At 48.0% G+C, this 16780-nt stretch overlaps 1 protein-coding gene across 2 annotated transcripts in view; it reads left to right on the top strand.

Moving 5' to 3' along the window:
• The first annotated feature begins 16657 nt into the window (after positions 1-16657).
• Positions 16658-16780, top strand: part of Vrk1 (vaccinia related kinase 1) — an 86190-nt gene continuing 86067 nt past the window's right edge. Inside the window, exon 1 of one of the 2 annotated variants that reach the window (XM_005390408.2) lies at positions 16658-16759. The gene's annotated coding sequence lies outside the window, so the exon portion shown is untranslated. The remainder of the gene's footprint in view (positions 16760-16780) is intronic. The other variant, XM_005390407.2, reaches the window with a different exon arrangement.

The following is a 16780-nucleotide window of genomic DNA, read 5'->3' on the forward strand; positions in this document are numbered from 1 at the left end:
CATTCTAAATTTGTTGCTCCATAAGAATAACCTATATGAGGCTTGAATAATTGAAAATCCCCAATTATGGCTCCGATGCGTGGGGTTCCCCCGCCTCCTGTGAGTGACGCCCCAGACAGTGTCGCTCACCCAGTCTCAAAGAGGGGGGAGATGCTACCCCTCCTGCCTTTCTTCCTGAACAAAAGCCACCATGGTTCTGTCAGGTCCCACTTGGAAACACAATATCAATCTTACCTTATCCATATTATTGATGGGTTGTGGGTATTCTACTGTAATTATGTCAAAAATGAAATATCTCGCAATGTGATTGGCAGGCTGATTACAATAATGCATGTGATTAAACCCAGGGCTTGCTTGTGCAACTAGAGAGAATGTCAGTGGCAATTAACTGTGTTTTCTTTAAAGTTTGCCAAGAGTTCTCTTAGTTTTCATTGTGTCGTTGTAAAATAGCTCACCGAGGCACCTGGTGGTAGGCATCTACAGAGCTCTTCTTTGGAGGAGCCAAAGGGGATGGAAGCCAGGGACAAAAGGATCCTCAGCTGCCAGATGAACTGGGGACAAAGGTCATTTGGATGCTGTGTGTGTCTGGTGCATTGTGTACCCATGCCTGTGTGTGTCTGGTGTGTGCGGTGTGGGCAGAGGGAACACGTGTGTGTGCCTGTGTATTTATATGTGGATCTCACTCCATCTCTGGCTCTCCTGGTCTCGGTCCACCTCTCTTCCATCATCTCTTGTCCTCATCTCTGCAATGCAAAGTCCTTGGAAAAGGGACATAGTGGCCCAGCTTGGGTCCAATGCCCAACTGGTTGCCATGATGTGATCCCCTACCTCCCACTGCATTGGTCACAGATGTGCTGAGCAGGCCTACCCCCAGGTGTGAAGCAGCAGGTGGGGTGACCCAGCTGTGTACAGGAGCTATGCCCACATTCAGATCTTCCTGGGAGACCCAGAGCTCTAAGGATGACCTGGGCTGGGGTCTGGTTCTGCTGTCATGTCAGGTCCACAAGCAGCTTCAGAGAATCTACCTGGTGCTGATGGAGGAACCGTGTCATGTTAGAGGCTCTTCTTAGTGTCAAAGCGGATTGGGGCGCAGGGCTCTGAACACAGAGCAGGGCTCAGGCCTCTCTGACAGGGCCTAGCCCAGGAGGGTGCTGGCTCTACTCTAAGACCCTGGCCCCACCCTCCCTCAGAGTGGCCTCCTTTCCCCAGGCCTCTCTGGGCTCTGGCACTTCTAACACAGTAGGCGGCAGGCGAGACTGTGCTTTACCCTTGGCTATTCAAGCCAGGCTTTGAGCCCTAGGAGGAGATGAACAGCTGAGAGTTGCCACAAATGCCTTCCTTGAAGGGAGGCTTTGGCTGGCTTTGCAGTGAGGGCTTGGATTTGGCCTGGGATCATAGAAACCGCTGCAGAGATGGTCTTGCATGGGAAGAAAATACCAACCGACATGGAGTGGTCCCTTGGCTCCTGGAATTGTATTAAATTCTTATTTGTTAATGAAGCCTGCCTGCCACTGAAGTGCTCCATATAGATGTTGTGCTCTTTCTCCAGGGCTACTGTCCCCAGCTTTCAGAAGTGTGGTTATGAAGTGACACCTGCTGGGACAGAGGACAGAGTGACAATGTACTATGAAATAGGAAATGTGTTTTAGAAGTGTGTGTGCATACATATGCACGCACCACTCCCTGTCTTTTCATAGGAGGTAATTTTTTTACATTGTATAAAATACACAGAAGGTAAAAATCACTATCTTGGCTGTTTTTAACTGTTCACTCCAGCAGCATTTAATACGTTCACATTGTCGTGTGGCCAACACCATTGTCTGTCTCCAGAACTCTTTTCTTTTCCCCAGACTGACTTTCTGTGACAGTTAAACACTAACTGCTTTTCACAGGAGAGTTTCACTAGATTTGGGGTTTTGAGCTTGTTCAGTGTTGTTTGTCTCTTGCTGTGTAATAAACCTTCCAAGATGGTGGCGTGAAAGAACACAATTGTGTGGGCGAGGGACTGGGGCCGGGCATGCAGCACAGCTGCTCTTGCTCCTCAGCGGCTGCTCCACAGTGGCTGTACCTCCTGGGAACAACTGGAGGTGCCTGGGAAACTCAGCTCCTTGATTTGTCTCTGTCAGTTCACCAGAACCGGATTATCCTAGGTGGCGTTTGCATTAACATGGCCAACGCTTATGTCAGGACGGTGGGTGGGGGCTGGCTGGACAGCTCCCTCCAGGACACATCTCCCTATGGGATGGCTGGAGTGTCCTCACAGCCTGTGGACTCAGAGAAATAAGATAGCTGGTTCTCCCTACATTGAGTGGTCTAAGATGCCTAGGTAGAAACTGCAAGGTCTCCTGACCTAGATTTAGAAGTCACACAGGGCCCCTTCCACATTTTCTTAGCCAAGAAATCGCTAAGGCCAGCTCTGATAAAAAAGAGAGGGGAATTAAACTTCATCTTCTGAGTAGGAGATTGCCAAGGAATTCACAGTCACTCTGAGCCCTTAAGTACATCCTACTATTCACCATGATCAGCTGTTCTGAGGAGTCGCTCCAAGCCCACTCCGCAGGGGCTTTGAACTGCTGCTCTTCACCTCAGTTGTAGCTATGTCACTCCCCAACCCACGGTGCATGTATTCAGATACTTGCTCAGCTCTTCAATGGCCTCTGAAGGGTCCCGAGCATCTAGGCAGCAGGGCTCTGGAAATTCTTCCTGGTCTGGTCCCTACCTGCCTTCTCAGTCCTCTGCATTTATCCAGTACTCTCCATTCTAACTTAATTGCTTATAATCCCAGCAATCCCCTCTGTCTTCCTTCCAGGCCTTTGCTTGTGGGGTTTTCACTGTCTCCTGCCTTCCCTGTTTCCTAGGGCAGCACCCTGTCTTCCCAAAATGACTTCTCCCCAACCACCCCACCTACCTACACAGAGTGCACATGTATCTCTCAGATCCTTTACTCATGGGCATTCGCTTGTCTATCTTTCCACATGGACAGTGAGCTACTTGTCACCAGGAGCCAGCACTGCAGGGGCTCTCTTTGCCTAGGAGAGCACAAGGAAGCAGAGTGTGTTGATTGGCATGGGCTGTGTGCACACATGCAGGAATAATGTGAGAAGTGTGCATGGTGTGGTCTAAGTGACGGCTTCATCCTGGAATGCCCAGTGGAAGCACAGGAAGTACCAGTGGGAATAGCAGAGGTAAGAAATAGCTCCAAAATTCCATTTAAGCTTGTGGGATCTTGTGCTCAGAATCTGCAATCCAGATGGTGGATTCTTCTGGAATGTTGAGTGCTATCAAGTATGCCCTGCCTTCTCCAGTGCAGTGGAAGGGGGATATCCCCGATGTTCCTTGGGGGGAGGGATGTTCTATGGCAAAGCATTTATCTGGGAAGTGCAAAATTAAGCAAGACTAATGCCCCCCCTTTGGCTGAAGGAGTTGGACATGTTGACCCGCGTTGGAAACCCGGCAGAAAGTACAGGATGTAATGTTTCCCACAGTTGTTTCAATTTGGAACTCTGGTAGGATCATTGGTCCATGCACACTCTGGGGAGTGTTGCTTGACTGCTCTGGCTTCTCGTTGCTGCCTTCTTTACAAACCCTTGCAGGGCATGCTTCTGTCTATAGCCTCTGGTGACAGGCAGTCTGCCAAATGCCTGTCATTTGGTCCCCAGCTACTGGCAAAGGGTGGGTCAGTGACCAAGAGTGGCCAATCAGATCCTCTTCTCTGTGGCAGGTAACTGAGCTGAATGGTCACATGGAATTGAAGTTGCAGGCAGTCATATTGGTCCATGCACACATGCATGACACTGGCAATTCTGTGACATATTCTAATGCCCCTTTAGAAAGACAGAATGGAGTTCAGCCAAGTAAATGAACTGCCCAGGGTAAAGTTGAGAGATCAGTAGTCTCCTGGCTTTCAGTGGATGGTTCTTTCTACTCTATGACAGAGATCCCTCAGTCACTGAAAAAGCATGTAGCTCAGGAAGAGGGACCCATATTCACTGCATACGTCCCAGGTTACTTAGCAACCATAACTAATTGACCCCTCAAAGAACATTAGCAGCTGATATTATTGAACTCACATACATGAAGAGATCTAAGCAAAGATACACACTGGGAGCCCTGAGGGATTTAGGATCAAGCTCCATGGGCTTTCTGGATGGCTCAAATGTCTGAGCTTCTAGTGGTATGCTTGAAGAAGTCTGCTGTGGTCCATTCAGAAGATTTCTGCATCTGCAAATGGACAAGAGAAAGTATAGCCCTCTGAAATGTATCCTAGCCCTGGGGATCCCACCCTGCCATGGGATTTGCTACTGCATGGGCCGCTTCCAGAGCAGCCTTTGGGGAAAAAGGGATCAATGGCAAAATTGGTAGATCCAGCAAGGCTTTTTCAGTAAAAGCTTTTTACGCCTCTTGTTCAAAGCGTTTAAGTGCCTTTTAGATCACAGATTGAACCATTGACATTATAAAGTAGAACCTTTTAATACCAAAATACACTTCCAGAGTAAAATTCCATTATGGGAAAAAGCATTTCACAGCACCAGCCCAGATAATAATTCTCTCACGTGTAATAGGCTCTATGAAGTGTTTGATGGTAAACAGAGTTTCTCAGTATTGTAATAAGGCAACTCACCCCTTGGTGGCTGTGTGTGAGTGTGTGCATCTGCGGTTGTGTGTGTGTGTGTGTGTGTGTGTGTGTGTGCGTGCGTGCTGGGTGCACACAGCAAGCCTCTTCTCATCTGTGGACATCAGTTTCTTTATCTGAAAACAGTGAGAATTGGACACTTGGTGCTTCCTGCTGTCAGATTATATGAAAAAGCTATGTTTGCATTCTGGGTTTCCATTTCCTCATCCTTGAAATAAGAGCTTTGGAGTACTCAGGAAACTTTCAGTCGAAGTGATAACTGAAAGTAACTTACGTGAAAAAAAAAAAAAAAAAGACTACAGTGACTCATAGCTCAGGTACCTAAAAAAAAATCTCAGGAGCTTTTAGCATGGCGAGTTTAGGCAGGGCTACATCCAAATGCCCCAGAAATGTCAGCATTTCCAGGACTTGGCTTCCCTCTGGCCTGAAAATTACAGTCACTTAGGTTCCCCCTGTTCTGCCCTCTCTCCCTTCACAGAGGGATGTTCTCAGGGCTTTGCAGCCCCAGCAGGAAGGGGACATCCTTCTCCGTATTTCCAACAGAATTTCCTGGATCGAATCTCATTGGCCCAGGTAGGATCACATGTCTATCCCTGAGCCAGTCACCATCTTCAGGGTGTGAACCACACTGATCAGCTAGCCCTCGGCAATGTGCTCACACCAGAGGGGAAATGGTCATTGCCTTTCCCTTGTAAAGCCAATGTCCTACATGATGGTTTCACCATGGAAGAGCGGGATCCTGCGGGGGTGGTGGTGGTGGTAGTGGAGATACCAGGTGAGGGACTCAGTGTGTGGGCATGTGGAGTGGGCACTACCACTGGTCTTGGACCAGAGGCTCGTGAGAACTCTACAAGCTTATGAATAACGAATGTTAGTGCTGGAGGTGCTTTGGGGGTTATTAAATCAACCTCCATGCTTAAAGTTGAAAAAACCGAGTCTCATAGTGGGAACTCCCAAAGGAAAGGGAGACTTGAGACGCACCAGGAATTGGTCCATAAGAAGACAGAGGCAGAAACTGGGGCGACGCTGCTCTCTGCCATGAATGCTAGGTCCCACCAGAAGCTGGAAGAGGCAGGGAAGTCTCCTCCCTGAGAGCTTTGGGAGGGACCACGTCTCTGCTGCCACCTTGATTCCTCCAGAGCCCGTGAGAGGATTTCTGTTGTAGGTCACACAGTTTGTGGCGATTTGTGTCTGCCGCCCCGGGAAAGTACTTCAACTGCCAGCCAAACTTTATGATAAAGCAGAAACTTTAGAAGTTCTGTAGTCCTGGCTCACACTGCCTCTCAGGCTACGAAAGACTTCTTATCTCTCTTTCCCTCTCCCTCTTTCCCCTCCCTCCGCTCTTTCTCAGCATGTGCCCTATCTTGATGTTCAGTCTGATTACCCAGGGAAATTTTCCCTACTGAGCTGATTAATCAAAATACTGAGTCATTCATATCACACTTAGAAATTCCTGATTGGGCTTAAAGGTAGTTGGTAACAGATATGTACAAATAAATCCGGCTACAAACCAGAGTGATTATTGGTGAATTAATTCACTCCAGGATCACAAGGCGGGTGGAATCATATGGCAGGAATGTGTTTTTAATGATAGGTTTTTCCTAACAGAAAGGATGATAATACATTATACATGCTCAGGCGTTGGTAAGGGAGCCATGGCAAACTATTCATTTGTTCATTCAACAGATATCTTGTGGGTGTGGACTGTGTGCCAGGCACTGTGTAAGGCTCTTTCTTGTGGCCCGTCATCCTAGTGTAAAGGATAAATGACTGACTATGGGACTGCATTTGGGGACTGAACTTGGTGATAAGTGCTTTTAAAGAAGCATGCAGGGTGCTGGGAGAGAAGCCGTTAAGTGCGGTGGTTGAGAGAGTAGGCTACGGAGCTGGGCTGGTTGGGTTTGAATTCCTACACCTGTGCCTAAGCTTATTATGGATACCTAAGTTTTGTAGAAATATTATAGACAGTCACACAGGGGTAGGCCCTCAAGGGAGTCAGTGCAGAAGATGAGAACACATCAAAATCTGGCTGGAGGCATAGCTGAAGAAGATTGAAGTTACAATGGCCAGATTTACATACTTCCCTAAGGAAGCTTGAGATTACCGGTACCACTCTTTTGAGATATCTCATATAAATAAACCATTATTTCCGTAGGGGTGGGCCATCCTCTCCCACCCACTAAGACTAAGACCAAGGCTACTAAGACTAGGATTAAAGACAAGACTTAGAAGACAGATTATCAACCAAGGTTCATGATGTCCTTGATGCCCTTGCTACTACTGGATCAATATTAGCTAAGTGTCTGTAGCTGTGATCTTATTGGTTGATTACAATGTGAGCCATGCTGCAGCACCCACGCTTCAGGACTTTATAAAACTTTCTCAGAGCAGTGGGCTCATGGGCAAACCATTTAGGACCCCTCTTATCTCTTAGGAGCTATTCCTATCGCCCCATTCCTATTCTCCAATAAATTTTCCTACTCTTAACCTCCATTGTTCCTTGGAATTCATTCTGTAGCTTCAAGGGACACAAACTTGGCCTTTCTGACATCTAGCAGGTTGGGAATTACATGTTTTTCCCCCATATCAAGGTGGACCACTTGACATCACTGGGTGTGTTTCTTGGAACTTGGAGTTCTTTTTGAGTTTTAAAATTCAGCCTGAATGTTTATGAAGCTTTTCTACCACAAACTCCAAACTCTGTCTTGTTGACAGTGGGTTGGCCCAACACCTGGGCTGGCTCTTTCTATCTGCTTCCCCACTGCTGATTTCCGTTGGGTCCTTGAAATCTTGCACATGCAGGTCAGTAATTAGCCAAGGTCAGGGGTGTTTACAGGGGGACACTAGTTCAGAATGCGTAAATGATAGGAAGGCCCACCATGGGTGTGAGTGCTGCCTGCCCTAAGGGCTTGTAGCCTGGATAAAATATAAGGGACAGAAAGGGGGCTGCTACTGTCACTTGCTGTTTGTTGTCTTCTGCCTTCTGCCTACCACGAAGTGTTTCTCCTCTGTGATGTCCCTCTACCATGTCACCTTGAGCCAGCTGACTATGGACTGAAACCTCTACAAATTGTGAGATGAAATAGACCTCTCCTCCTTTAACTTTGGGTGTCATGTATCTTGTCTCAACATCAAAAAGAGTAGCTGAGACAGTTTCCAACTCTAGCCATTTAGAACTCCATCCTCTGACTCCTCAGGGAGACATAGGTTTGGTTTTCCTCTTGAGTCCTAGCCACCCCATGGCAGGGTCCTCAGGGGTAAAGTCAAGGAAACATGGGTCTCCTCCACATGGTTCCTTCTCGCAGCGACAAATCCCCTCCGTTTCTGCCTGTTTGTGGCTTCTGCCATGTGCAAGGGTAATGTAGTATAAACTACTCCACTGTCACCACCAGGACTCTCTGACTGACCAATTTTCCTTCCTTCCTTCCTTCCTTCCTCTCTCCCTCCTTCCCTTCCTGCCTGCTTTCCTCTCTTCTCCAAGTGAGCATTTGAATTTTACCATCACTTATTCCTTCTATAATGCTCTTCCTTTTCTTACACAGGTTTGAGTTTCTGACCCATATCGTTTCCTTCTCTCTGAAGAACCTTTCCTGTGTCTTGCAAGGCAGGTCTACCGGCAATATATTTCCTCCTTTTCTGGCTCAGAAAACCTTCATTGCTCCTTCCCTTTCGAAGGATAATTTCAAAGGGAGGTTAGGAATAGAAGTTGCACATAACTGTCACATTGCTTCTCTACAGGTAAGGCGAGTTTCCTCCTTTGATTTCCTGCAGTTTGACTATGATGTGCCTGGTTCCTGCTGGAGCTGTGCTGTTCGCCTTTATCCCGGTTGGCAGTTCTGAGCCTCCTGGTCCCAGCCAGTGTCTTCTTTCTCCTTTCCCTGCTTATGGCTGCTCATCCGTCCTCGAGGGCCACCCAGTCCCTTTCCAGCACACTGGCCAGATGCTGCTGATCACTCTTCCCTCCAAGTGCGGGGTTCTTTCTCTTGGTTTTATCAATTCAGCAAGTCACCTCCCTTCCCTGGGGTTACCTGAGAGGAGTGAGTGGGAAAGGGACCGAAATTCCTTTCCACTAGCTTCCCTTGGCATGTGGAATGGAATTTCCTCATGGATACTGGAAGTAAGAGAAACAGTCCCCTCATGAAGTGACCATTGTCCCTGTAACTGTCAATTTAGGTGCCTCTATCTTTCAGAGTGTGGCTGCATATGGGCAGGGATCTCCCTTTTTTTTCTTTTTGTATTAGAGGCTGAACCCATAGGCCTTGCACTGAGCTACATGCCCAGCCATTTTTTATTTTTCATTTTGAGACAGGGTCTTGCTAAGTCGCTAAGCTACCCAGGTTGGCCCTGAATTTGCAGTCTTCCAGCCTCAGCCTCCCACAGGGCAGGGATTGCTGGTGTGTGTGACCCCAGCCTGGACAGCAATCTTACATTTTAGTTATTTTCCTCATTGCTGGGACAAAGTACCTGATACCCACAACTTAAGGAAGGGGAGATTTATTTTGGCTTCCAGTTTGTAGTTTCAGTCCATAGTAGGCTGGCTCCAAGGCAGGGTGGTGGGGCAGGGGAGAGCTGCTCACAGCACGCTGGACAAGAAGCAGAGAGATCAAGGGAGGAGGAAGTGAAGGAGATAAACCCTTCCAGGCCACGCCCCCAGTGACTAACCAGACCCTGCCTCTTAGCAGCAAGGCAGCTGTCAGCCCCATAATCCCAATCACCTTCCTAAAGCTCTGTCTATGAGTGCACGTAGCTCTTGGGGGACATCTAGGTCGAAACCATAACATCTTGTTCATCCCTATGCCAAGAGCCTGGCAGAGTGCCTGGGCTGTAGTAGGTGCTCAGTAGATATTTACTTAATAGTAAGTGAAGACACTTCAGATCCAACCCATCGAGGCTCAAAAGGCTCTGCAATATGTCCTGAAACCTCTCAAAATCTGCTTGACAGATTTTCTAGAACACCCGAGGCTTATGTCTCCATTAAGTGAGGACCAATGACAGTCATGGGAAAGAATGATCCAGTTCACAAATTATTCTTTAGTTTATATTTAAATTCCCAAAGATAAATGTTACCTCAGTTAAATCATGCTTTATGCCTCCGCTGCAGGTGTTAACCCATGAAAATATCGGCTGAGCTCAGCTCCCAGGCGTGAGGTAACAGACCTGGGAGATTCACATATGCTGGTGAATTGCAACCTGGGCTTCTTTTATTAATGGTCACTAATGGTCTGCAATCAAGTCACACCTGCGAGAGGCAAAATAACAATTGGCTTTTTTGCTTGAAGTAATTTATCAACTTGCTAATAATTCACTCTCTCTCAAGGTATTAACCAAAGTCATTTGTGCAGAAATAAAGAGATGGAAAAGTGTCCACTGATCCAGTTTCAGTAGGCAGCACAGAGCGAATGCAGCAGTCACTGCAGTCTCAGTACAAATCCTACTCTGTCCCTAACCGGCTGTCTTAGTCCGTTTTCTGTTATTACAACAAAATACGTGAGGTTCAGTAACTTGCTAAGAGGTGAAGTTGCATTAACTCACAATTGTGGAGGCCGGAAGCCTAAATAGGGTGGTGCTGGCAAAGGCTCCCTTGGCATAGACCTGGTGGCATCAGAATGTGGGGGTGCGGGCAGGAAGAGGGGAGCAGGTAGATGACAGGAAGCCTGGGAAAGGGAAGGGCTAGACTCTCTTCTCTGCAACACTCTTGTGAGGCTGAACTCAGGGACCCAGGAGAAGGACATTTGTCCCTTCCAAGGGCATGTCCCCAATGACCTCAGGACCTGCTGCTTCTTGACATCACCCTACTGACATAGGGGAAAGAAACTCCCAACCTGAACGATATCTGGGATGAGCTCGTGTTCTCTAAAATCAAAGAATGAACTTTAGGAACAATGGAGGTTAAGAGCAGAATATATTTATTGAAGGAAAGAAAGCTTCTGTCCCAGAGGGATACAGAAGAAAACCCAAGTGGGTAGCCAAAGACCCTGCCTGTCCTTGGGATTTTATAGAGGAAGAATACAGGTCCAAGGTGGGGAAAAATGGGAAATCTCACATGTCTTCCTTTTGTGTGGATCTGTGTCCTGATCTCCTTTGTCTTACAAGGAGAACAGTCACGTGGGATTTGGGCCCACCCATGTGAACTCATTTTACCTTAATCAGTTCTCTAAAGACTCTGTCTCTAAATATGCAGAGACTCTGTCAGTCACAGTCTGAGAGGCAGGAGCCAAGACGAGACCTCCTACTCTGAGGCTGGTGTATCCCACATGGAGTTCGACCTGCTCCACCGTTGGGGCTTGCTCAGTTTGGGAAGGCACAGATACTTCTCAGGGACAATTCAACACTGTCACCCTTTCTTTTCCTTCCTCCTGCTCCCCTCTTGCACCCCCTCCCCCAGCAAACATCCCATGTAGGACTGGACTGTGGTCTTCTGAAACTTCTTCTGTGTTCAGATTTTTCTTTCAAGACCTTGACCTTCAGTGTGCTCATGCAGATTTTTGTAACTCAAAAAGCCTCTGCCTTCCCTTGCTTCTGCCATAACTTCCAACACTGTATTTTAAATTTCAAAGCCGAGAGCTGCCATCTCTGTCCCCTTTCTTGTGGCATCCCTTTGCTGGGCATACAGCTGGAGTGCCCTTCTTACCCCAACCAGAGAGAAGCCACAGGGCCTGAGAAACTGGTGGGGTCCTGGAAGGGAGATAGAGTAATTTGCAAGAACAAAGTAGAGCCCTGCACCTGTGTCCCCAAAGAACCCTGGCTCTTGCGGACTCTCTTGCCCCCGAGTCAGGAGGACAGTTACTCTGCGACACTCACGTGACATTGGCCTTGGGGGTCAGATGACAGATTTCTGAAGATCAGGTAGCTTCTACTTTTATTTGTTGTGCAGTCTCACAGTCTCTGTGACACAGGGAGACCATGATTATTGGTGCCATACAGCTGAGCTTAAATCCCACCTCCTCTCCTTATTGGCTGTGTGGCTTTGAGAAAATTGCCCAAGATCTCTGAGACTCCCTTTCCTCACTTGTAAAATCGGCCAGTAATTTACTTTACCTCCCAGAGTCACCAGTGAGACTGAGTTACTGTACTAGCTTTGAAGTACTGAGGACCATGTCCAGCACTTGGTAACTGCAAAGATATGTCATTATCATTTCAACATATTTTCTAATCAATTATTTGCAGGGCATGGGCTCAGCTACAACGTGGTGCTGCTGCTGGTGATGATGTGTAGAAAAAGTAGAAATGCATTTTCCATGCGGTAACTAACTATATTTGGCAACAAGTCTCTCCAATTCTCTTATAATAAAAGGATTTTGTTTTGCTCAGAGCCCCTTTGAGTCTCATAATAATGCTTATATATAGTGCCTTTTGTCCCAGAATCTTGGAGCAGCCCTGAAATCAAAACATGACAAGAGCTGGATGTTTGCAAAAATAAAAGCAATGATTTGCTTTTGTTTCGGAAACAGCCCTCCTTCCTTTCCCAGTTTGCAACTTGGCAGCGGGCTGTGGACATGTACGTACGTTTGACCTGAGCCTGTGTCTAGCCACGGATGACAGCTGCCTGTAGCTCAGCTCTGGAGACAGAGGGATGTGAGAAGCAGACCCCATGATGTTCAGAGGAGAGGGTTGAGCAGGAGGAGGACTCAGTCTTTCCCGGGTATCTACTGAGGGCTAAAGTGTTTACATATGCTATCTCATTTAATCCCAGCAGCTACTCTCAATTACCCACAAGGAGTGGGGCTCAGTAAGGTTCACAGTTTACACAAGGTCACACAGAAATTGAATGGTAGGGGAATGTTCCAGATTCAGGTCTTTCTCATTTACAAGACCTGAGTCCCCTCTCATCACCATCCCGTATCAGTCTTTCCCAAAGGATGTTTGTCTTTGCTTTCAAGAAATGTGAAGCAGGAGAAAGGAAGAAATAGGTGGGATCACGGGAGTTCAGGAATGCTAGATCCAGTGCATGGTACAGATAGTGCAATGAGGAGGTAAGATAATCCCAAGAGAATTTCTAAGAAAGCAAGCACCAGGTTATCTTAGGGTTTCATCAAATCTAAATCTTCATCAAGTGTAAAAAGCCCCATTATTTTATGTGCTGTTGATAAAGAACCAATAAATCTACTGGCAAGTACAGTAGGGACGGATTGTTAGACATGCCCTGATTTCAGAGAGGTTAATATATGAAAAGCTTTCATCTTAGTACTGATGAAAGATTGCATTTATCTATACCAGTTTCTCCTTGTATCAGCCAAAGCCTAGCACAGGACATGGAAACCACTCCAGGTATATTTAAACACAACAAGATTTAATACAGGGAATTGAGTACCTATAAAATCACTGAAGGGCTAGGCCTGCAGGCACTAGGATGAACTCTGCGAACTGCACGGAGTCCGTATGCCTCCTGTTAGCTCTGACCTCCTGACATTTTCCATCAGCAGCAGCTGTGATAGAGAGGGCTGGATTGGAAGCAGACAGCTCTCCTGGTTATTAGCAGCATAACCTTGAGCAGATCAGTTCATTGCTCTGGGGCTTGGCCACTTTATCTGGACACTTGGGTCGTATAACCTGCCTTGTAAGGTTCAATGAGTTGTTTTTTTCTGGAAGGTAATTGGTTCTCACAAAAATGTTAGTTACTAGAATTTGTGCAATGCCTGGCTCGCTTACCAGATTATAAATGTGTGGAGAACACTGTACCTGGCACATGGTAGGTACTCAAAAGTAAATCAACTGGGGGAGTACAAACCAGGTGACCCCGCAACACATCCTACCCCTTCCTCCTTTCCCATTTCCTTCCTCCCAGGAGGTGACACTTCCTCGAGTGGCTTTGGGCTGCTTATAATTAGGAACCACACCAGAGTGGCTTTGTTCCAAACAGATCAAAACCCTTCTCAGTCTTACCTCATTTGCTTCCCAACAGGCCGGGCAGGCAAATTGCTGGTTTGCCCGAGAGGATTGCGCCCACTCCACAGATGAAAACAACAAAGGCCAGGCCTCTGAACTGACTCACAGGTGGAGCCAGCACCTTCTGGGCGGCCAGGTTGCTGTCTGATGACTACCTTCTTTGTTTGGACTTCACAGACTGAGTTTCTGCCGTGGGGGAGACAACGCTACCCTCCTCTTTCCCAAAGCACCTTGGACTGTGTTTACATCCCCATGCCTGTGCTAGGGCCACCAGGGCTGCAGGGGTTCCTAGAGATGCCTGCCCAGGTGGCAAATCAGTGCAGATTTGACGTAGACTTTTAGTTGGCCTTCCTCTGCTGGGAAGCTGGAAAATTCTTTATGTACAGCGTCTAACCCTCTTACAAGTCACTTTGTTTTATCCACAGTAGCCCCTTCACCAGGAAGGGCAGCATCCTGTATCAGTCACCACTGCGCTGACAGGATCTCTTTCTGACAATTGCCCTCAAGTACGAAGGCTCTGCATAAAAGGCGGTGAAAAGAACATTTAGAAACAGATACAGGTGATGTGGGACCATTTCGATGCTTTGAGATGTTTTGTCCTTCTGAAAATTGGGGAGATTGGCCAGGCCTGGTGGCACATGCCTGTAATCCCAGCACTCAGGAGGCTGAGTCAGGAAGATCGCTGTGAGTTTGAGGCCAGCCTGTGTTACGTAATAAATGCAAGGCCAGGCTGAACTACATAGCCAGACCCTGTCTCAAAAGAAAAAAAAAGTTGGGGAGATAATGTGTGTGACAGTACCTAACAGATCACAAGGCGTCCTTAAATATCAGTTACACCAGACTCCCTGGAGTTCCGCCCTGTCCCTGACTCACCATAAGTACATGTGTTTGGAGTGTGTAGGTTCTTACATGTCTGAATCTACGCCAGGATTATATCCATGACCCTGTCCTCCCTAGTTCCATTCTTAATTTCAAAAACCCAGCAGCAGAAAATCCTGACCGATCACCTTTCTGCATGACCTTGCTTTTGGTACCAAGTTACTAACTCCTAAAAATCTCCTGTACCCTAGACTTGTATCTCCACCTCCAGCATTTCAGACTTGCTGTCTCTGTGGCAGCAGCTTGGACTGGTGTCCTGCCACGCTCTGCATGGGTAGGACATCTCCGCATGTGTGGGTGGTGTTGGAGGTGTTGGCAACTGCCTTGGAACGTAACTACATGAAACTAGCGCTTAACGGGAAGGCGTCCGACTGAGGGTGCCAGAGCTACGAATTACAGAATAAATACATTCTATTCTCACCTTGGAACACTCCATGCACTGGCGTTGATTTAATTGTGCTTTAAGGTCAGCCAATTGTCAACCCAGAGTGGAAGGAGGGACCTTTCTCCTGCAGGTCTATGGTGAGGTTAGGGGACCATGGTCACACTGTAACAGATAAATCCTACTCCAAGTCTTGTGTGTGTGTGTGTGTGTGTGAGTGTGTGTGTGTGTGAATGTCTTTCACTCGATGGATTCTGGCCGCAGAGTCTTGCTGGGGGATTGCACATCAAGAGATGTGTGAATCTTGAGACCTCTTTGCTGACAAATATTCATCGAGTGCTCACCTTGCGTGTGTGTTGCCATCAGGGTCTCGACAGAAAGCAGATGACACATTTGAAAAAAGGTTTATTTGCGACGAGACTGTTTACAGCTGCGTAGGGACTGGGAGAGGGCAGTAACTTGGGGCTCAGCAGCAGTTATGGTGCTGTCACCTCTGGCCTGGAAGCGCAAAGGGAGGTGCTGTTGTTACTGCAGACCGGGGAGGGAGCCCAGGGAACACGGACCTTCAGCCAGCAGACCTGTCTAACCGGAGGGGGCCTTGCTGGGAAGGAACCAGGGGAACACCGGCACTAACCATCCTTTCTCTCTCCTTCTGATCCTCTGTGGGCTTCACATTGGCCCAAGCCAACAAAAACCCAGGAAGCAGAGAGACCTTGAAATGGTTTACAGAGGCAGCCTGCTGGGGCAGAGGGTAGGCTAGGGAAGAATCAGGACAGGTGGGTGCACCTGGAGCGGCCAGTTTCAGACATCAGCTACATTCCTGCGCTGTCCAGTGAACAGAGGATTTCAGATCAGAGGATTTGTGGGGACCAACACATAATTTTGGGGATCCACTTTAAGACAATCATGTAGAAATATCTCACCTTGGCAAATAAAAAATCCTCCCAAGTTCTGTAAACACACCGTCCTTCCCAGGGCTTCGGAAGGCACCAGTGCGAGTGAAGTCCTGAAGCGCATGCTTCATTGGGCTCAGCGTAAATCTGCCTCCGCCTGTGGCTTTGTGACTTTGACCTGGAACGGCACCTCAGCCCACAATAAGCTCACAGTCTCCTGGGTGATGAGGACTTAGACAAATGGGTATAGAAACAAAGGAAACAGGTGTAAGAGAATCACAGCTGCTCTATTACAAAGCGTTAGGTAGACATTGAAATAGGCGTGGAAAAGACAGGATTTAGATACATGGCAGTGGGTGGGCAGAGCAATACTGATACTATCTCATATTTATCAAGCACCAACTAAGTGCAGAGCGCTGCCTATGAGATTATCTTCTTGAATCCTGATAGAAACAGGAAACTGAGGCAAAGAGAGGTTAAATGACTTCCCTTCGGGTGAAAACTATGAAGTGGGAGAGCTGGGATTTGAACTGCAGATAGGGTCTTCCAGAGCCAGTCAGTCTACGCAGCCAGGCCAGTATTCTGACCCCGGCCCCAGCGTGAAAGCGTTTCAGCTGGTGGGCAAGAGATTGAGAAAATGCAAATCCGAGCACGCAGGGGAGGCAGCCAGCGGCGACACAGTTTTTTTCTTTTATAACCAGTCCTTTGCCAACACATTTAACGAACCAAGCTCCCTTCGGGAACACTGCGTCATCCGAGGCCGGCATCGGAGGCTTGTAAACCACACTTCCCAGAAGCCCTCGGGGCCAGAGGGACCGGAGAACCTACTTAGCCCCGGAAAGACTCCAACTCCCTGCGTGCAGCGCGCGCACGGACCTCAGCTCCCAGCATGCCTGGGGAGGCGTCTGGGAAGCGCGGCCTCGCCCCGCCGCGTTCCACTCGTCCCGCCTTCTCCGTCGCCCAGAGCCAATGGGAAGGCTCCATACTGCAGGGTGTGGAGGGGGCCGGCGGCGCCGCCGAGTTGCGAGTCGGCGACAGCGGCGGGAAGTTCGTACTGGGCGGAAGGCGACGGGTCTGCGGCTCGGGGTAGGGAGGCGGTGGGCGGCG

This window comes from Chinchilla lanigera, unplaced genomic scaffold (assembly GCF_000276665.1).
Source record: "Chinchilla lanigera isolate Chin_1 unplaced genomic scaffold, ChiLan1.0 scaffold00037, whole genome shotgun sequence".
Taxonomy (NCBI): Eukaryota; Metazoa; Chordata; class Mammalia; order Rodentia; family Chinchillidae; genus Chinchilla; species Chinchilla lanigera.